The sequence below is a fragment of the Leptosomus discolor genome, chromosome 7, assembly GCF_034619465.1.
Source record: "Leptosomus discolor isolate bLepDis1 chromosome 7, bLepDis1.hap2, whole genome shotgun sequence".
Classification (NCBI taxonomy): domain Eukaryota; kingdom Metazoa; phylum Chordata; class Aves; order Leptosomiformes; family Leptosomidae; genus Leptosomus; species Leptosomus discolor.
The window spans coordinates 46,706,818-46,729,228 of NC_141397.1; the positions used below are offsets into that span (position 1 = coordinate 46,706,818).

Consider the following 22,411-nt stretch of genomic DNA (forward strand, 5'->3'; position numbering starts at 1 on the left):
GGAGAGTCATGTATTAGAATGACAACATTTGCTTAATTCAAAGAATGAAGCATCAGAAAGAGTAAATGAGAAAGGGCAAGAGAACTGCTAGAAGGGATGGAAAAGCAGGTAATGAGAGAGAAAAAGGACACTAGTGGAAAGCAAATGCAGAAACACTTCTGCAGACACTTTTTCAGTCTGATGTAATGGTGGAAATTAAGCTGTACTTTACCCACTGTTCTTGCACTGTGCTATCCAGAATCATTTAAAGGCTTCCCCTCCCTCTTCTCTAAACAAAAACCATGGTGTATTGGAGAAAAGAGCTTTCACATCTCCATAAACCAAACTTTTCCAACAGACAATCTCATGTTTCTCCATCATATTTGATTACATATATATCATTCACATACAGTCCATTATACATATAATGGTGCAAATATACAAGTCTCTCCCTCTTTTGACTTCATTCTAGAGAGTTCCTGTTTTGTAGTCATCTCAAGATTTCTCCCCAGCCCTCGTGAACACTGTTTCCCTGTACCAAATGAATCTAGGAAAAGTTTTAGTTATCAGTAACAGAGCCACACAAAATAGATTAAAACATTGGGATACACATGTTCCTAGAAAGTTATTAAATTGCTGAACAGCTTATGATAGAGTCACAGACTAACTCAGGACCTCTGTAGGTCATCTAATCCAACCCCCTGCTCAAGGCAGGGCAAGCTGGGTCAGGCTGCTTGGGAACTTGTCCAGATGAGTCTTGAAAACCTTCAAGGATGGAGATGCAATTTAGAAAGTTGGAGCTGTTCGTCCAACCGTCTATTAACTCTCTTAGTCCTGTTTGCCAGCTTAAGAGTTAATAAACTTCTAAAAATCATTAGTATTTCACATTCACAGGCCAAAACCACTATCTACTAATACCGAGACATTGAAGACTTGTAAAAGATAAGCAAGATCAACACATAACAGTAATAAACACAGCTTTTTTGAAAGCTTTTTCCCAGGAAACTGATTCATGAATGTTGCTGTGGGATGCAACAGAGAGTGAGGAAAGAAGCAATACTTAGCCTACCTAAATATGGTGTATCTTTTAACTACCAATTCCCCGGAAACCACTAAAAGATCTGTCTGTATGAATGAAATAAAAAGGGATACTGACACACAGATAGCGTGTTAGATTTCTTTCCAAATGAATCTGGAGATATACAAGAACACTTGTCTGTCTTGCATTACAGTTACGAATGGGAGATTGAAATAAAAATAAAACTTGGGGTTGTTTAACAGAAAAAGAAACTTATCTAGAGGAAGGCCCCTGTAAAACACAAAAGGCCCAAATGGGAAGAAACAGCTTTAAAATTTTATTTAGATTCTGTGACAGTACTGTATCCCAGTGTGTGATGTTCAGGTAAGACAAGGCACCCTACGAGGACACATGAGACTTCCTATTAACCCAGCCATGTTACCACAGACTGTCCCAAGCTGGTACTTGACCTGGCCAGTACCAGCTGACACGTTAATATCCAGTCCTGCTCAAGAAACGTTCAGGTTGAGTAGCAGCCATATTCTTTAGTGAGGTTTCAGGCTGCTGTGTACTGACAGCGGTTCCCCACAGGAACATAACGGGCTCATCCAAGCATCTCACTATGCACAGCTCGCTCTTGTTTCCTTTCAGGTTATGTTGAGTCACCACAGCATTCCTTAGCTACAAGCTTTAAACTCGCCTTCATTAAATCACATTAAATCTACAATTGTATCTATTTATTACATATTCGTAAAGAGACTTAAGCTTCAAGGACTTAAAATGTGGAGAGAAAAAAACAGTGCACACTGAGTGTTCCATTTCTGCTGTACCACTCATTTTGGGAACAATGCCCAGGTCTGAAATAAGTTCACTCAGTCCCAGTTTAGCAGAAAGCAAACTTGTAGTAGCATAACTGTTAGCTTCAGTAGGAAACCTTATAGCAACCACTTACAAGAAAACTCGAAGTCAAAGTGAAAAAATACGTGCAGTGACATTTATGAGGTACAAGTGTTTCATGCAGGCATTTTTCCTGTGTGGCGGTTTCACTGAAACATGTACAGTTTCTGCAGAAAGTTTGTGACATTGACTACAACAAGAACCCTCCCTTCCTAGAGCAGATACTGTTAGGCTAATGGTTTTGCAACAATCCCAACTTTTAATAAGTCAGACATGCCACTGAAACCATAAATGACCACTCTTCAAAATAGAGGTGTGTCAACACAAAATTAATCTTGGTCAGATGTTCCTTGGAACCATCATGAAAGTTAGCTTCCAAAATCTCTTAAAAAAATGTAAAGTAAGCAAATGACATAAGCATCCCCCTTCCTACTGAAGTAATAGATTAATAAAAAGCTGGGGAATCCCACAAATCTTGGGACTTCTCTTGAAATGTGGGGGAATCCCATAAAAATGTGTGGTATTTGCAGTTTCTCTACACCAATGGAAACTACCCTTTTTGCTGGGCCTGGCAGAATGAAGAGGTATTCCTTCCTCCCCCTGGAAATTGCTGATATGTTGAAGTAAGAATAGCTACATGTCCTTCAAAATTAACGTCACATAGATATTCAGATGCAGGTGAAGGTAGGGTAAGCTACTTCACACTGGCCTCTCTTTTTCTCTTCAGAAACTGGCAGCACTCAAAGGCCACTCCTGATAGCTCTCTGAAATGCTCCAAGGGAAAACTTCTCCTTGACGGCTGCAAGGTCATTATGCGAGACAAGAATACAACTCAAGAGAAAACCCTGAAGCAGAGAAACACAGCGAGAGTATGAACATCACTGTTCCCACAGCACTAATTCTTTTGCTCTCAGTGCTGCAAAGCACATGATCTGATGGAAACATTTTAACAGATGTGAACAGAGAAGTCTTATCAGAAAGTTTACACATCCGAAATGTAACTAAATATAAGTAGATGTGACATTATCAAAATTACTGCAAAGCTTTTCAGTGAAGCACTTCAATATTTATGGTGATGTTTTTCTATTGATGCAATGAAAAATGCCATTCTTCCTTCTGCAGCATTACAGCAAAATCCTGCATAAATTGCAATACTGTATCATGCCAACTCCCATGAATCAGAGATGCAAGTAATAGCCCATCCTTGCCAATACACTGACTGCAGAGATAATCTAGTCCATCTCCTGCTAACACCAAGCATGAGAGTATAATAAGCATGATGCCTCTCTTTATCAATTCTGCATGTTCTCACAAACCTTAAGACTTTGCAATGTGAACACTGACTCCATTGGATTTGGCAAAGCTTAGCACTGCAATGCTTAGTATTGCATTTGTGATGGGAAGTAGCAGCTGCTTTAGTTAGCAGTTTAGCTCTAGAAGGCGTGGAATGACTGCTCAGTTTTCTTTCACAGGCAAACAGAAGCAGCGAAGTTGGGATTAGCAAATTTCTTCCCGCAAGCACTAGCAGAGATTTGTAAATGAGTAGGGCTGATTTAAAGCTATTTTAATAACCATAGTTCTGCCTCTTCACAATTTAACTTGTCTGTTCTTTTTGGAAACAGACCAACCTAGCAATCTGTGCCAAGATCAAATTATGCTGGCTTGGGCTTTTATAATGCTTTTTATATCCTCTATCTCAAGTGAGTAATGAATTACATTTAGTTGTACTGAAATGGTTGTGAATACATCTAGTAAAAAGGGACTCTCCAACTCCTCACCATTTACTTCACACCCTGACAGTGTTGTGGACCATACTTCTGCATGTTGTTGAGCCAACTCTTTCAAACTCTTTTTGAATAGTGAAGAGATCTTTAAGGACGGCAGGAGCCAACATCACAGAGGGATAAAACCTACTTAATTTGGCACAGGTGAAAGCCCAGATTCCTCCAGTGATGTACAGCTTGATTGCCATCATCTTCTAGTCCAGGTACAAAAGCATTATTTTTGCCCAATAATGACCAAAACCATCCACATAAATGATTTTACAGAAACAGATACAGTACCTGGCTTGCCTCCAGCTGCACACATATTGTGCATTGATGCTAGTACCCATCTTCTCTTCATAATTATAGGATAAAATGACTTGTACATCATCCTCCTAAAGTCGTATTTCTGTGAACACTCACTGAACAAGGAAATGATGTAACTGAGACCAGTAGTCTCTGGATAGTCATCCCAAGCACTTCCCCATTCTAAAAATAAACTAGACCAAATGCTATCATTTTCTAATGCTTTAATTATTCTCAGACACCAAATTCTGAGTATCTAAAATGTATTGAATTTAATACAGATGTTTAAATGAATTTCTTCTCTTCCCCATACCAAGAAGAAGAAAATTAAAGAAACAGATAGCACAGAAAGAATTTAAGCTGGACTTCAGTTACCTGGATTAAAATATCTTCGTCACAGGAGGATCCACTGCACGTTCATAAACAGAATCAAAAGAATTATGATGGCATATCAAGCAGGACTCTGATTTTATATTTCATCCAAGCTATGACTTGTCTAAAATTACAACTAATTCTAGTATACATTTGAAATACTGAAATGGGCAGACTTACAAGAGAAGGGACTACTTACTGAAATAACAGCATCACTTTCCTTCTTTTTTATAGACTTCTTAATGATACTATTAACTAAGCCAAATCCTACTAAAACTCACAACAGCAAGTTAAATTACTTTCTGGGATGACACACATGTGAAGTGCTTCTCACACTTCTTGTTCTTCCTTTCCTTTCCCCAGTTAAATACTGTCTCTGGCATAACACATGACTTCAGATTATTTTTTTTTTATATGGGTAATATATGTAGTTAATTTTATTCCACCAGGGTGGGCCAATTTAAGTATTTCTTTACCAAGCCTCTCCAACCTGAAGCTAAAGAACAGTCAAGACCCCATGACTTTTCGAGGAGGTGTAGTGTAAAGGCTGAATTTAACCCTGTCTTCAGACATGCTAGCAATACAGACTACCCAGCACCTCTGACGTGTGCTAGCCACAGCTGCCTCAATATTCAAGGTGCTGAAGTTGAGGTTAGAAAACCATTAGCTTTTTATGGAGTCACAAAAGCTTTTGCTTTTTTGTAGGACCAACGTACACCTCTTTTTGCCATTAGGGTACAGCAGTTTGATGCCTGGGATGATTTCCACTGGAAGGGTATCTGCATTGGGCGCACCTTTTCCCCCCCACCAGCTGAGATGATGGGTGAGCAGCCAGATGACCCAATATGCTCCTTGCAGCGAGTCCCACAGCAGTAGTGGCACCCAGTAAGCAGAGACAGTACAGCCACCTGGGGACAATGGTGTACCCAACACCCACAAGCTGCTGAGCTGGGAGTGAAGGTCTGATCAACTCAAAATGCTCGCACCCCACAGGCCTGCCCTCCTGCCGCTCCCAGCATGCTGCACATCATGTTACACGTTTTCCTTAAGGAAAATAAGTTTTGCATTTCAAGCACAGGGGAGGAAATTCAGGGTGTGCAAAAGGTATTCGGGGAAAGGACAGGGAAGCACAACCAGAACCAGCAAGCAGATGGTCCCTCCTTTTATTTTAGATGTAGCCATTTTTACGATTGCTTGGCCTGGTATGCACTGATTTACAATCAACAAACTCTCTGGACACGTTACAAAGGCTACATTTGGCTCAGTATGTGATCCACAGTCAACAAATTTCTTAAAATTAGTGATACAAAGAAAATTTTCTGTGACACTGCCTCCCTTCCACCCTAAACACATTCACTTGTCAGGTCCAAAATGTTCAATTTGTCATGTCTTTCAGTAAACCTTGGAGAATTGCACTTGGAAAGAATCTAGTCAGTCTTTCAGGGCTGCACAGCACAACTGATACACTCTTCAGTGTCAGCAGGGAAGTCGACATGCCAATAAATTTCATTAACGGGATTGCCAGTTCCCACAAGATTCTGGTACAGAGAAAGTTGCAAAGAATTACAAAAAGATTCAAACCCTCAAATTTCTAGTGATTCAGAAATTCGTTTCCAGAATGCTACAGTACCTATCAGCTTAAGCAGCACAAAGGCAGGGAAAACTGTGGAAGATCCTGCTGCAAATAAAGAACGTGAAAAGTCATCTTCTTTCATTAAAGCCTCTTTATTCAAAGAAAATTCTGATTGACACCACTAAGGGATTTGCCTGACTAAATGAGAGACTTACTCTGTACAAATAAAGCTGGGATGGGATGAATCCTAATTGCTTACATTGGAAATTACCATTGTTTTGTGGATCAAAATCTATAAAGGTCTACTTTACATATTTTCCAGGTCATTTTCATTTTAAGCGATAGGCCGGCTGCAGCCGTCAGAGACTTCAGTGGCACACAGACACATAACTTCTCCAGCAAGCCGACCAACAAGCGACCAGGGTTAAGACTACGCAAACCACAGAGACCTGTTCTCAGGCAACTGGGAGTGACCTTACTCTTTCTATTATGTTTTATTTCTCAAGTTAGAATTTATCCTTGCTTTCATTACGAATTTTGAAAGCACTAGGCCTCGTAAAACAATCTCTCTCACGGTTAAAACGTGCGTGCCACACAGGACTGTTGGCTCAGCAAAGCATCCATGCTAGGGGGAGCGAGGGGATGCTTCATGCTTAAGTCACAAGTGTTTCCCGAATTCGATTTCTCAACTATGATTATATACCTGGCATGGTAGTCTCACTTTCTGATTCTGGAAGGTATATATGCACGGGCACGTACACATGTTCATCTTCAATGACTAGCACTTGCCATTTTAAACATTACCTAAAACTACCAATATAGTCTGCAAAACGTGTTTATGCAGTAGCTGGAAACTCTTTTTAGGAAGGGGATAAACAAATTTCATTTAGTCAGAAAATTACCAAAATCAGCATTATCATGCTACTGACAATAAGATCTCTAAAGAAACTGCTAAGTTTTAAAATTAAATTTCACGTATTGGCTTTTCAAAACGTCAAAAATGTCAGCTTCTAAATAGTGAGTACTTCTGAAGCCTAGACTAAATATTTGCCCATAGGTCACTTCAGGGGAAAAACAAGAAAGACTTGTAAGGTAGCTTAAGGGGCTTTTTTTAAGTTTAATTTACACGGACCTCTAGCCTGGCAAAACTCAGCCACTTCACTTCCCTTATCTGACCGTAGCTAGAAAAAAAAGTGCAGTTACAGTAACAATAGGTTTTCTTTAAAGTTACCATGCTGAATCTATTCATGAAGCAAGAAAAAGCCAAAGATGTGATTCACTCATCTTCATACAGACATCTGAACAGACATGTAGGATGCACTGGAAGGTGAAGCAAAAAGGACCTGCTGACACAGAGCTGGAGCGCTCCACCGGCCACTGGCCTCATCAGCAATCACTTCACCCCAGGGAAGGACAAGTGAATTCTCCTGCCCTGGGCACCACAAAGAGGATGCTGAAGTGACTCTAGTTCAACTATTCTGTAAACACTTTTTGCTTCACGTTCACTTTTTCTAGCATGGTCTCAGGCGAGAAGGTCACGGTCACAAACAGGAACATTTACAAAATGTTTGGATTTGATCAAAGCTTTTAAGCTTCCAGTACAAAGTTTATATAAACAGCACTTCTGACTGCATATACACACACACACATACACATATATATATACATAACTTCACATATATAGAGAGAGTCATTGTAGTCTACGGAAAACTTACATTAAAAAAACCAAACATACTCCCAACTTTTGCCCACAAGTGGCACTCAGTTGGCGCTCAGAGCAAAGTTAGAAACCCAGCTCTGACACCTACAGCATCTATACAGCAGTAATAGAACTGATTGTAGCAACAACATCAGAGCAAACCAGTCCTCTCTGTTTGTGCAAACCAGATGAATAAGGGAGATGGAGCGATCTACCCACAGTCATCTGTGCCCAGGTTCAGGGGAAGGACAGACAGGAGGGAGGGTGTCCCAGGTGTTCCCTGCTCACCCACCCCTCCACCAGGCTCATCTAGCACAAACCTGTTGCTAGAACAGGAAGATATTTTACATAACACGGTGCACAACACAGAACTGTCTTTAAAAATGTTTTTATTTACTTTGAAAATGAAGGTTTCTTTTTAGTAGACTTTGGTTTTATAGTACACAAGAGACCTTTTTTTTTAAAGACCAAAGGGAGAACTCTAATGCCTGTTCATTAGATCATGCTCTGATGCTAAAGACTTTGATCGCTATTCTAAGCCTGATAATGAAGTTGCAACACAGTGCATAAGCAAACTACATTGCCCATTTTCACTTAAATACTAAAATTCAGATGTGTGAAGTACTACACCTGTAGACTGAGCAAATAGCTTTTTTGAAAGGGTCTCAACCACTTCAGAAGCCCCTGAAGCAAAAACAACTGACAAAAATATTTGCATTAGTGCTAAATAAACTTTTCAAAGATACCATGTGACTTCTAGAGAGTACTTAGTAATAAGTCACTGTCCTATAGGGCAAATCTCATTTACTCAGTGTTATCTCCCTTTTTCTACCTACAGTGTTGTTGCTTATCTCTTCATGAGTTATAGATATTTTGCATGCTACATATCCGAGTAAATAATTGTTAGTATTTCCACCGAGGTGTTACCTGTAAAACTTAGTATCAACTGTACATGACCATTATAAACTCAGCTCTCATAGTGATGTTAAAATTATAATCGTTTCTGTGACATCAACTACCCTCCCCAATCAATTATCTAGATATCAAGTCATTTACACACAGAGAACGTAAATGAGAGCAAAATCTGGTCAACCACACTGAGCTCGATCAACAGCTTACAATCAATTTAAACTAATCAGATCGTAATTAGTCTTACAAAAAAAAAAGTTTCCAGCAAATAATACAAGTCCATCTACAGAAAATACAGGTCTAAATGTAGTATATCAAGAAATGCCCTCTTTTAGTAAGGTGTTCATACACAAAAGACTTTACCAGCTGCAGTAGGAGCTAATACCACTTTGAAATCTGCAGCATCAGAGGTGCAGAGGACTGATGCATGAAGGAGAGATTGGCTTCTGGTTAATAGCAAAAAGTGCCTGTAGGCCAAAGATTTAACATGCTCCAGTTACGAAATATTGGGTAGAAAGACACAGGTCACAAGCCACAAAAGTAAAGCCAAGTGTGCCTGTGTTTCCCAAGGGCTAAAGAAACTATTGAGAAATATGTTCACAAAATAACATGACACAGTGACCACATCTTAGTCTATCTTATGTCTGAAAAGAACAGAAATCAGAACAGATTCCCCCTGAAAACCTGAGTTACGTCCCTGACATTACAGCAGCCAGCCACTTCACAGGAAGTGTCATGTGAACCACAAGCCTCTGATGAAAAAGGTATGTTATCTATTTCCAATTTAAGGCAACAGGCACACGGTTATAAATCATAAATGACAAAAAAATTATACATTTTATTGACTCTTAGAAATCAGAACAATTTAAAGGTTCTTTGGCACCAGTGCATTGAACAGACTGTCAGCCTCTGTTATCTCAGGATGCAGGCAAAAATGAACAAATATATTCCTCCCTATCTGCAGACAGGCTACTGATTTATTGTTATTATTTAGGCCTTGTTTTATCAACAGTCATACCTTCCTGTAAGGCTTCAACAACTTCTGATGAGCACTATTCACATATAGTCAGGATGTGTACAATAATGGCAAAAATCCCTCCTTACCAGGATTTAAGAGGGTAAGTCAAGCAGCAGTGCCTACCTCCTACCAAAGTCCTGTGAACTGCCAGGGTTAGATGCTTTCAGCAGCACCACCAGCATTCATTCTTGGGACCCAAGATCACAAAGCTTAAACTTCGTATTTTCGACTGTATACCAACAGCTCAGGGCAGCAGGAACTACACTGTAAAGTAGCCATGTCAAAAAGATCCATTTCCATATAAAATGTCTATCTAAAATGGCAGCTAGTTGCAAGTAAACCCAGTCTACTAGATGAACCACAGACCATCTTAATCAATCTGTGACCAAGTGTTACAACTGCAAAGTCGTTTTCCTTCCTATTTAAAAAAGTTAATGAGATTATCACTGATTTTTGTTACACCAGACATGCAGAATAGCCTTGAAAGAGCCTCCAGCATGCACATGCAAACATAGCTTGTAACTGGATATACAAAGCTTTTGCCATGAAGAAAAAGATCCACTGTCTCCAAATCATTCTTGGGGAATCCATTAAACATTTGACATCTAAAGTAATCTCTCAAGGTAAGAGAATACACTGAAACCCAGTACTTGCCTAAGGCTTCTCAACAGAAGGCTCTTAAGTGTTTTACCTAAAATTGTCTGCAGTTTCAATTTCAGTCAGGAAAGCTTAGGCACAACATAGTTAACGTGAGCTGCCCAGTGTCACACAGTAGAGTTTTGGGAGGCACAGTCCTGGCCCAAAGCCACCACTGGCAAAGCTGCAGTCTACCTCGCAGGGCAGAACCCCGCTCCAGCTTTCCACCAAGGGCTCTGGAGCTTTGTCCATTTGCTCCCTGTACTGCAGGAGGAAAGTGGCTTTCTCCTCCTCCTCCTGGCCTCAAGAGGCACAAATTGCCCACAGCAGATTGTGAGATCTGAAATAGCACAGAGTAACTTTGTACTCCAAAAGCAGCATTATGGATTTTCATGGAACTACCAAGCAGGTGTTACCAAGCACCAGAGAAACTATCACACAATGCTATCAGTACGTGTCTGATCAATAATGTGATACTATACAAGTTTTCTTAATGCACTCGAGTTCTATAAACTCCTGAACTCCCCATGCTTCAGTCTCAGACTTCAGTAATCATTCTTCAATGTTCAGTACCTCACCACAGATTGACAAGACTCAGTCAATCCTACACACACAACAAGGAATAAATCCATCTCTCTCCACTCCTGAAGAGTGTCTGACCTGTAATCTTAGCAATTTTGTAGAAGAGATGGAAGAAGAGGTGCATACTTACACAGCTTAATCTGTGAATTTCTCCTTGATTCACTCGCCTAACGGTCCTTCTCTTCCTCCTCAGTTCACTGGGCTCCCTTCTGAATCTCCCGCGAAAGCTCATTGTACCCGTAGGAATTCAAGCAGCAAACAAACCTGTCTTTAAAGACTATGCTCCTTTAACCTCTTTCCTTCAGCAGCTTCAGCATAACAACTGGAAGCTGCATATACTGTTCAAGGGGGAAGTATGTCTAAAACTTACATGCTGTATCCACAGTAACTGAACAGAAAGAAGAAGAACCCCAGCAATAACTCATTTCTTCCTGTGAACAATATTCTGCTATTAAGGCAAGAGTGTCTCAGTAAACCATAAATATACCCAGCCCCCGCCTCTAATGCAAATCAAAATAGGAAGTTGTAGAAAAAACACTTGCAACTGAACATCTATCTTTGTCTCAAAACTCATTACATCCTTTCTCCTCATCACCCTCCCCAATTCGAAAGCCAAAACGGCTGCACTCTTATTTCATGTGCACATATGTCTGCAAGCTTAAAAAAGGCATTCACAAAACCACCTCCTACTGAGCCCCTCGGTAGCAGGCTTTGAGCACGCAGCAACAGGTTCATGCCGCTGAAGCCCAGAATCATTTCTCTTTTGCATCAAAGTACCAATTCCCTTTTCAAAGTGCATGGAACATCAATAAGAGGAAACACCCTACAAAATTCCTAAATCTGCAGACAGTTATAAAAAGGGAAAAATAGATAAATTTATATGCTAATATCCAAAATACATTTTTGGCTTGTAAAAACCTGGTTTTGGAAGTGCCAACTATGACAAACCACTGCTTGCTTCAACGCTGCTCCCACCTCAGGTGAGAGTAAAGCTGCCAGACAGAGCTTGTTCCCCAGATGCCCCATGCAGAGGCTATCACAGCAGCTCCCTCACCCTGCTACTCCACACGGGGCAATCACAGCAGCACCCTGACAGGTTAGGAGCCCCTCACTCAGTGCCTCCGAACCACAGAGGCAACAGGAGCAGTGACACAGGCAATCAAACTATCCTTAATTAAGGTAGGAGACTCGCCCAATGCTCAGCTGTCTGAAGGCTAGCAGGGCACAAAGGTCTTTTAAAGCCGAACAAACCCCCTCACTGCTCACACACGTGCATGCACACACACAGACCCTTTTCTTCTCCTTTGTTCCAGTTGAGGATTCTTCCTGCTGTAGCAGCAAGGCTGCATTCTCCTAGGCACATAGTCTTTATGTGGCATGCATTAGGGTTTTTTTTTTTTATTTTTACCTAATATCAGTGTGCATAACTAAGACAAATTGATAGTTTTTTTGCTTTTTCATTCTGGATTTTTTGCAAATTGGACAATAAGCATCTTTTTCACAACTTGTTTCAATTAAGTGCTCCGAGATCTGCAACTTTACCCTGAGCACCATCTTTTTTTTCTTTTTCTTTCTAGCAAATAATTCTGAGTTCTATGAACTCTTTCATGCATTTTTCAGTGTTAGTGACATTTGATCCAAAGTAACAAACCTCTACAGAATTTCCACATGATTGTTCCACATGCAGGACTTCCACGCCAGAAGAGCAGTCACATTGAGCCCAGCATGTCTGACCTGAGCACTATAAAACCACGCATTGGTCTGATTAGTTTGCTTTCATCTTTCACAGTTAAAACATGGTGCAACCTCATGAATTAAAAGCCCATCTCATCATTATCTTTGTCATTTAGCTTTGTCTTTGAGAAGATCACTGCCTTTAAACTGAGTGTTACCAGCCTGCTGTGCAACTGCTTAAGACAGATATCACTGTACTCCTACTTAGCAGCAAAAAGCATCTGTGTCTGGCACTAGAAAACAGAAAAGACAACAGAAACCCTTTGCCAAGGTATGCAGACATTTCAAGTGGCTACCAATATAGCACCGCAACATTAACCAAGTTGGAATCACCCTTGTTTTCTCTCAAACCACCACACTATCTATACTGAGTCCCAAGTGCCTCTCATATAACATAGCTGACTGCTGCCAATGCAAGAGGTCCTTGCCATAAGTTAAATTTAATGCTGGATCCATCAGCTCTGCTGGCTTAATTTTAAGCAGGTATCAATTCCTCTCCGAGGCTCCTTGACCTATCCACTCCTTTCTCTAACTGTCACACAGTATGAGCTGAGCCCCATCTTTCCTTTCCTTGGGAAGGCTCTCTCCCAGCGTCCTGCCCCCAGCAGCACTAAGGGGCCTTCCACGGCATCCTTTCCTCTGAGATGAGGTTCGACGCCGCTTCCTGAAACTTTGATGAACCTGTGTTACTCCTAAATAATACTAAAGATGAACTTAGGTTCATTTCCAGCTATTCCTTATCCGATTTACTCCAGTATCTTTTGTCCAAATGATTATCATTGCTAATATTATTACATCATTTATTTTCATATCTCTGACAGACAGTTTTTCAGACTCAATGCTAAAGGCACTGAGCATTATATTTTCTCAACACCAAGGCACTAAAAGGTTGAAGCAATGAATGACAAATAACCTACAGCAATTACACAGAGATACAAACAGAACTAATAGTAAGGAACTGCAAATAAAGATTCCACTTTCTTAGATCTGTTTTGAATGCAAATGCCTCTACACTTGTAATGGCGAATAACATCACCAATCAAATGTCTAATAATGCTTGTAGAAGTACAAAGCAAACTTTATTAGCATCAGTGTGACTGTAGAAGATTTTTTGATTTTTCCTCAGACTTCTCTATCTCTTCAATTAGAGATATTAAAAGAAAGATATCAAAGTACTTTATGATCATAAAATTGGTTACACTAATATGAATAAAGCTCCTGCACTGCTTTTAAACTCAGAACTATTATGTATAAGGTTAGAAGTATTATCCATACCACAAGTTACCCCAAGAAAAGAGGTCACAGGAAATCCATGAGCCTTGGTTTACGTTTGTGAGCTACTTTTCCCAATTTATAGTCACAATAAGGATGTGGAAGTGCCTCAAAAAATAAAAAAAAATATGTAAGGTAGTCACTTCAGTGTTTAATTGCCCTCTGCTCTGCTGTCTTTGCTGAACATTTCCATCTGTTCCCAGCATTTTGAAGAATCTTGTTAATATCTAGATAGGAAAAATAATAAATTTGATATCTCTATTCCTGTTAAGGAATAGCTATGCATTCCCTTTGCTTCAGAGCCACTAGCATTCAGTTTTCAGATAGGGGTCACAGGTTCTTTAATAACTTTTTTATTCTGTTTTCCTACACTTCTAGAGCTTCTGTCCAACTTAATTTACTTCCCTCTTAGATCTATTCACTTTCAGGCTCCATTGACTTCAGTTTGAATTTATTTACATACAGCAATATGTAAAAATGTACTGCTGGACAAAACTAATCCACTGCTACAGTACATCATGCAATCACTAGAAAATTAATTTCACTAGCGCTTTGCTAGCAGCCACACGTACAAAAACTCAGTCCCTAAAGTCTGTATCTTCAACTAACACAAAATACACTCCAAAACAGGCTGAATAATTGAGTTGCTATGTAGCAAGTACTGAATTCACCATACTGTCCTAAAATAATATAATCTACCATCTCCCTCCAAGAATGATGGAGAAATGATGCTTCAGTTAGCCACACTGGCATTTTAATTTTTAATGTACTTTTTTTTCAAATATACGAGGAGGGTGGGAATCATATGCAAAGATCAAATTCATAGCAAGTTTCAGGGAATGAACGCTTTCCTTGAGCTCAGGGCTTCTGTCCAAGGGCAATGCTGACATGTACAGAGTGCAAGTCAAAAACATAGTCCTGACTTATGCCCACGTACGTACAAATAATTGCACATCCACAGTCATTACGTACCTAATCCTGACTTGGGCCTTTTGTTTAGCAGATTTGAGAAAGATAGGTTAACTAACAAGTGAGGAAACTCATTTTGCTGAAAAAAGCTGCATCAACTGCATATTATGCCTATTCTGAAATTAAGTTTCCGAAATGAAAGACAAACTTCTCATAATAAAACTTGTTTCATTTATAAACTAAGAGCACTGCAGTGACAGTGACACTACCATTCAGGCAGCCTCTGCAGCGTAGACCAGTACTGAGAAATTCGGCTGACAAACTTAATGCTCTACCACTTGGCAGAGTGCAGATGAGATACCTGCCTACCTCCCTTGAATGGCTTGTGGCATTTCCAGCATGTCAGAATTCCTGGTAGACCCGTAGCAATAGAGTTGTTGAAGAAAAATCAAAGGATGGCAGCCATGACAAACACCCAGCCCTTCGAATAGAAAGAGAAACAATCTACACTTCATGACCATGACTTTAGCACATGGCCAGCAGGCAGCTATCAGCTCAGGTACCAGTGAGAACAACAACAAATATGGTACCCTGGAGAAGGTCACAAAGGGTTACCTCTTTTTTTTTTGGAAAAAAAAAAATATTGTTTGTTGTTGTTAAAAAAATTACTCCACATAGCTTTCCAGCCTTCTCTGTCCCATATGGTGGATGTAGGATGCTGAAGTCATAAAATTCGGAGACCTTGCTGGTATACTCAACACAGTCAATATCAAATAACATGCAGACAGTGCCAGTGGATAAACTGTATTAATACATATTGATGCTGCTTTTCATATATTCCTTGCCTGATCTTCAATCTCAGTCTCCCAGCAAGCCCACTATTGCTTTCTGTCACACCCAAACAGTGCAGCAGGGTAATGCTTCTAGAAGTCAGTTATGCATTGGGACAAAGCAAGCCATATCAGATATAAGACCACTCTTCTGTGGTCAGAGTGCTTGCTAGGGAACTGATTGTAGTGAGTGGCAACACACTGCACGTATTTTAAAATATCATTGCCAAAAATCTGCTCATGGGACTGCAAGACTAAAACCCATGTGCCAATGACTGTATGCCACGTTTGCCTTATGTGCATCTTCCAGGCATTAGGAATAGTGTGGGTTCTGTAGTGGTTTGTGAATGCATGTAAAAACTGCACTTCCTAAAAGCTTCATGCTGGATAGGTAAAGCAGATCACTACACTAGGATCAGAAACAGAGCAGCTACCAGATAATGCAGGAAGCCCTAGCTACCTCCCTCCCCATCCCTTTGTCATCAAAGACTAGGCAGGGGGGGTGGGGGGTGGTGTGGAGATCAAGAAGAGATGGTCTTTTGGAATTAAATGTTCAGTATCAGTCTATGATTTGAAAATGTTTCATTTTTTTGTTTATTTTAAAGAGGGTGAACATATAAAACCAAAACATTTTAAACAGAAAGTTAAAACTAGTTAGGAAAAACTACATATGAAGCAATCTTTTTCAAAGTCACTCTGATATTGAATCAACTGGAAGAGAATTACATTGTTTTTTGAGAAATGTGACTCAACTTATGGTCTAACAACTTAAGCTGAAACATCAACGTTTACATACAAACCCAGTGTGAAGCCATTAGAATAGCTGGTGCTTGCATTTTGCTTACAAATCCATAGCTAGGCTCTGATCAGGCAAAGGGTCGGGAATCCATCATGGTAAAAATGACACCAGCACGCAAGGTGAGCTCTCCAAGGCAGGGCAACAATGTCCCTGTGTAAATACCCATGAAAAGAAGCCCTTTATATTTGTCAGAGCTCTGCTAACAGATCTTTACAGACAACAGTCCCTGACGTCAGTGACTCCACCTATGTCAATTCATTTCTCTTCTTCCTAGCCTGACAGTGTGCTGATCTCAGCTATTCCTTCCTCTGTGCCTTCACCTTCACTTCATGCCCCAGATATTAGTGCACTCACACAGAATGAATTTGTGAGAGGCTGCTGTGTTTCTTTGCCCTGCCTGAAAGGCTAAAATACACCCTCTAGGTGAAGGGGTGGTGTCAGGAGCCCTCCCAGGGCTGCGCTTGCCAGTCTCTTCTTGCCTTGCCAGAGCTGAGAAGATTCATCTGTCTCCCCGGGGGGCGGGGGTGAGGAGAAGGCCTCCAGAGGAGCAGTTTGGCAGCTCCCTGCCTGATCTCACACACAGTGCTCAAGGGCCCTTACAGCACACAGATTTCATCACCTCAAAATGGCCTTGTAAGCACTCACAAGAGTTTGTTGATAATGTCCACACTCCAAAAGCCACTTACTACCCTATTGCTGATTTGACAGCTCCTAAAAAACATCTTGCAGTTCTCCCATTTGGGAAGCAGGCTCAGCTGAGCCAGCAGCAGTCCCTTGCTGTCCCACAGCCTGGGAACATGCTCCATGTGCACACGCCTCGATGCTCTCTCCTTGCCACAGTGGTGTTTCTACCAGGTAACCCCGCATGGACGTAGACGCAACAGCAGCATCATTTCAGCACCTTTCCAAGCTGGAAACCCACCTTGCGGCTGGCATGACTATAATACGTTCCCTTGCTGCTCGACTGAGAAGGGCCTTGGAGAACTCACTGATACAACCCCAAAGGCCTCCAGCTACAGCGAAACACTATTACAGGTCTCATGCTTGCTGCCATTCCTCATCTACGCAGTCAGCCCTCCAGAGATAGCAGCCACTGGTGGAGCAAGAGGGGAAGGATACTGGTACTGTGCCGTGGTGCTACCAGCCGGTCCTCTTTGCAAATGCAAGGGTCCCTGTTGCACAGTGGAGCTGCAGACTCTCATAGAGCATAACTGAGCGCACTCATCATGGGCTTTTGTTCCTGCTATCTTTGCACAGGTTGGATCGAAATAGGGCTATACCTACTCTCTTTACCAAACAAAATGCTGCTTCTTACATCAGCAATCAGGCTGGAAGAATAAACTTTCCATTAGCAATCTTGTCCTGCTGATGTGTGCAAAAGCAAAATACGCAATTACTTTAATTTCTTCTTTAGTTTGATCCATTGGGAAATTTCAAACAGACATTACCCTTTTGTTTTCATCTACTTGGACTGGAATCAGCCCTTGATAACAAAACACTTACTGATAAAGGGCCATAAAAGGCGATTAAATAATTTAATCATCTAAATTTACTATCTCCAGACATGTTGATGCTGCTGTGATTTTGGCTTCCACTGCATTCTTTTCTGATTGTAATTCTCATACTTGCTATTCATGTCTATGTTATGCTGCAGAAATTATTTTTCTTTTTCTTTACCAAGAAAAGCTCAGATCAGACAACATCTGGTTTATAAAGAGAATCCACATTTTCACCCAGTTATTCCAGCTGGAATAACTGAAGCAAAAGGAGGTCAAGCAACTCACTCATTTAACTCAAGGTCACAATCAACATCTAAATGTCATAATATTCATATAAAATACCCTGGGATCCTCTGCACTGTTTTTTCTAAATACTAAAATACATTCCCCTTTGTATGTGTGCAAACTGTCTTTACAACCACATACTTGTAACGTATATCCAATGTTACAAATTCCTGTATGCTCTCTTCTAGTGCCTATAGGTATCTTAAGCAATTAAGAAAGTAATTGCATATAATAATTCATCATCTGGATCCTATAATTGAAGGCATTTTGGAAGACAGAAAAAGTACATAAATTTTAAAAACACATAAGCAGGGTTATTTTCTTATTTTAGTAAAAAAAGGAGTGAAACATAAAACCCCGCAAGTCAGATTTACATTAGTTAAGTTTGTTATGTGGAAAACAGAAAAAGACAACCTACATCCTTTTGACATTCCCCTTCTCCTACCGATGTCTTGAAACACAGAAAGCAAAATAGCGTAGTCTAATAGATAGCGTCAACACCTGATACGGTGTTTCTTACTCTGTCATAAATTTCTGTACAGTACAGAGAATTGTTTCACCTTTCCAGGCTTTTTTTTCAATTTCTTAATTAAAAACTGCTAATCCTATTTGAGACTTACAACAAATGGGTAATCTTCAGTATTGCCAAAATAAGAAGGTAAAAAACTCTAGGAAAACACCGAAGTGGCAGTGGTTGGGAACCCAGAGTGAGCCCCACAGTTTGTGAATGCCTGTAGTAAAGTTATTAAAACTAAATACAACCTCAACCTTGGCAAAAAAAGAAATACGATATAATCCACCAAGTTCTACTCCTTCAGTTAGCCCAGCCTCACAGCAAAGAATATCCAGTGGACTGCTGTGGGTCCTGATGCACAGGTACCACATACTAGCCGACCCACAATACAGGCTCATGCACAGGGAGTGTAACCTGCAATAAATACAAAATAATTCATGGGAGCAGAGTCAATCAAGCTGACATACTTGCATGTTTAAGAGGCAAGACAATGCCAAGCACAACACTATTTCAGTAGCAAACGAAGTACTGAATATACACCTGGATGTAACACTACATTCCAGTTTATGTAAGCATGGTCATACTGGGTAGGATGAATGTTTATTTAACCCAGATTTCTGCATCTGTAAGAACCTAATATGCTCAGGTAAAAGTACAGAAAACAGTCAGTATAATAGCATTTCTCCTGAATACTCTTACAATTCCCACTCACGCAGGTTTCCAGGCTGAGATGGCATCTGCATATTTATTAGTTCTTAAAGACTTTTCTCTCATTAATTTTTCCAGTCATTCTTCAAACCTACACAGACACTATAAGATGGTAAACATTTTGTGGCAAGGAAATTCAGTTTTAATATTCATTCCATAATTTTTTTTTTCTCTAAACTTGCCCCCATTAGCTTCATTTGATGAACCCTACTTCTCCTGTTGAGAGAAGAAACAGCAAGCAAAGTCTACGTGTCTCTGACCATTTGATTTTTGTGACTTCCATTGTATCCCCTCAGTCATTTTTCAGGCCAGTCCAGGTCCACTTTTTGTCTACATATGTAGTCATGAACTAACTTTGTTCATCCTTCTCATCCTTCTCTGTGATTTTTCCAATTCCAGTAAGTCTGTTTTGAATTGCATGAGGTATTATAGCCCTCCCAAGAAGCTGCTGTGGAATTCTGCTATCTAAGGATGGTTCAAAAAGCAAAACTTATTTATGATTTCTCAGGGAGCTGGAAAGCAGGACCAAAACCGCATCATTCTCAACACAGTAAAACTGCTTTAAGCTTCCAGGTCCCAGTCTCTGCAAGGCTGAGAGCTGAATCATAGTAAGTCCTCTTCCTTCACCTTCTCCATCTGATTTTCTCTGATAGGATGAGCGTAAGCCAATATTCCTGCCCTTGTGCTTCTCCCCACTCCCATGTCTTGCTCTTTGTATCCAACATGCGAAGACAAGCCCTTGCACTTTCGTGCCTCCATTATGATCAAAACCTAAATAGGTCATTGACAACCTGACTGTAGCAAAAGGGGTTTTAATTTGGAAATTCTGGAAAGTCCAGAAAATTCCCTTTTATTGTACAAATAACTGGAACATCCTGACTCTCATTTCTATTAAGCAACACTTGAGCTGGATACAAAAGAACTGGTCGGGAAATCAGAAGCTAAGAGGTTAACTTCTGATTCCCTACAAATACACACTACAGCCAGGCATAAACAAGTGCCAGAAAAGGATGTGGATGGGAAATAAAGCAGAGTTTGCTGTGGTTCCTCCTCACTCAGCTCCTTCTTCTGCCTGAAACACTGCAGACATGATCTGACTCAAGGAGCAAATCCTTTTGTGAAAATATTTCCAAGAAATACAGTTGTCTTTTGAATGCATTTTACAAAAAGCAGTGTTTAGCCACCAATTCAGATTCTTTTTGCAGGCTCATGTAACTTAAAATTGCCTTTGATTTAATCTAAAAAAGGAAAATTGGCAGACACTTAGTATGTGCAAAAGCTTTTGGCAGCTTAAAAATACTGCGTAAAGAAACTTCTCAGTGGGAGCTGGTACAAACTTTTATGTCAACTCATCTCTCAAACATTTCATTTGGGCAGGTCATTTTTGGTGCATTCTTCAAGAACTGGCTTTTTTATACAGTGAAAATGCTTTAGAATTGCACTTTATTCACAGATATTTACAGTTTCAATTAGATTCGGAGAAGTAAGGCAAAAACATACTGGTACAATTCCAGGCTTGGATTCATTCGCACCTTTTATATAAAATAACAGAATTAAGGACACATTAGTGAATATTTCTATTGTTTCCAGATAGTTCTTCAGTTCAAACTGTGTTCATAAGTTTCCTCTATACTTCCATACATTCTGCTAAAATATTTCATATTTACACAATGTTCGAGGAATGAGCATGCTATCTGTCAGAGCTGCTTGATCAGAAAGTTTCTGAACAAAAGCAGGTAATGGATTCACAAATACTAGAATCATGAGTCATTCCCCAACTGATGTCTTTGTTACATTGTCAGAAGAAACAAAATCAGGTGCTACAAGGAGCAAGTGATCATTGCTAAGAATCAGCTGCATCATGAACATCAAAATATATTGTCTATCTTAAATATCGGAAAATGTATTCATTAAAAGTCTGCATAGAAACAGTCCATGTTTCCTACTGGATGTACCAGATTCAAGGTTACGATTACTTTCCCTGTATCTTCCACACATCTGCTGCTCACTTTCATCTGAAGGATGTGTTATGGAGCACATGTTTAACACCTGGGAGCAGCCAGCAAACGAGGGAATGGGCTTCTTCTGTAACAGGCCGGTTAAAAGATAGAAGGAGACCCAACTGCAAGGTTGTAAGGCCAAAGAAACTGGACATTCCTGGCAACAAACAAGCTTTTAGATAACTGTTTAGATCACTGCACCTCCTACAGGGCTGTGCCCTTGCTTAAAACCCAAGAGCTAATGTGGTCAATAGCTGGAGGAACTCAAGCACTGCAAAGCCAAAACAAGAGTCACAGGCTATTGACTACACAAATTCAGGCACAAGTGCCAGCTGGCAGGTGTAGAGAAATCGAACAGGCAGCTGGATGCTCTGTGCCTGGTTGCTTTTTCTAGGGAGCTCTAGGGAGATGAGAAAATGCTCCCCAAGCACGTGGGAGAACGAGTTAAAGGCAGGGAAAGAGCTAAGGCACTGAAAGCAGAGAAGTGCAGATCAAGCCACAAGTATCCGAAAGTGAGAAAAAATAGGCTCAATTCCAAGTTCTGTTTCTCCCAAGAACTTGTCCTCCTCTGTAATCCCATTAAGATCAGATCTCCTATAGAGATTGAGATTGCTGCAATGCATGTTCGCACATAATTTACTAATGGAAGAAACATCTCAAACAGGATAGTGTAGCATCTGGTTCCAGGAATCTACATTTCAGTAATTAATCTCTCTACTGTTAAGGCTTAACCTCTGAAAGAGCTAATTTTAGCACATAAGTCTTAACCTGTGGAAAACATCAAGGTAACACCAAACCCTTACTGAAATGCCAAAGGAAGTTATGAGTGATCAGTGACACCATGTTCAACTCCCAGCATCCTAGATTCATAGCTAATCACCAATTGATCCAGCAAGGCCACACACATTTTCCACTCTAACTTCATGATTTCTTTTTTTTGGCGAGAAACATGAAAGCAGCACAGAATTACACTTCTGATCCATTTTGCTGCATTATGTCAAAACCTTATTCTGCTGGATTTGCACACATAAAACTGAGAACTGATTCTGGCCATCTCATCTTCAAGCAAGAATCAATACCAATGAAAAGAAAATGAGCACAGCAGTTGA

The 22,411-nt window shown here is 40.3% G+C and overlaps 1 protein-coding gene across 3 annotated transcripts in view; it reads right to left on the minus strand.

Annotated features, from left to right (window-relative positions):
* The window catches only part of DOCK10 (dedicator of cytokinesis 10), a 165,755-nt gene that overhangs the window by 103,489 nt on the left and 39,855 nt on the right, over positions 1 to 22,411 (minus strand). The gene's annotated exons all lie outside the window — the stretch shown is intronic.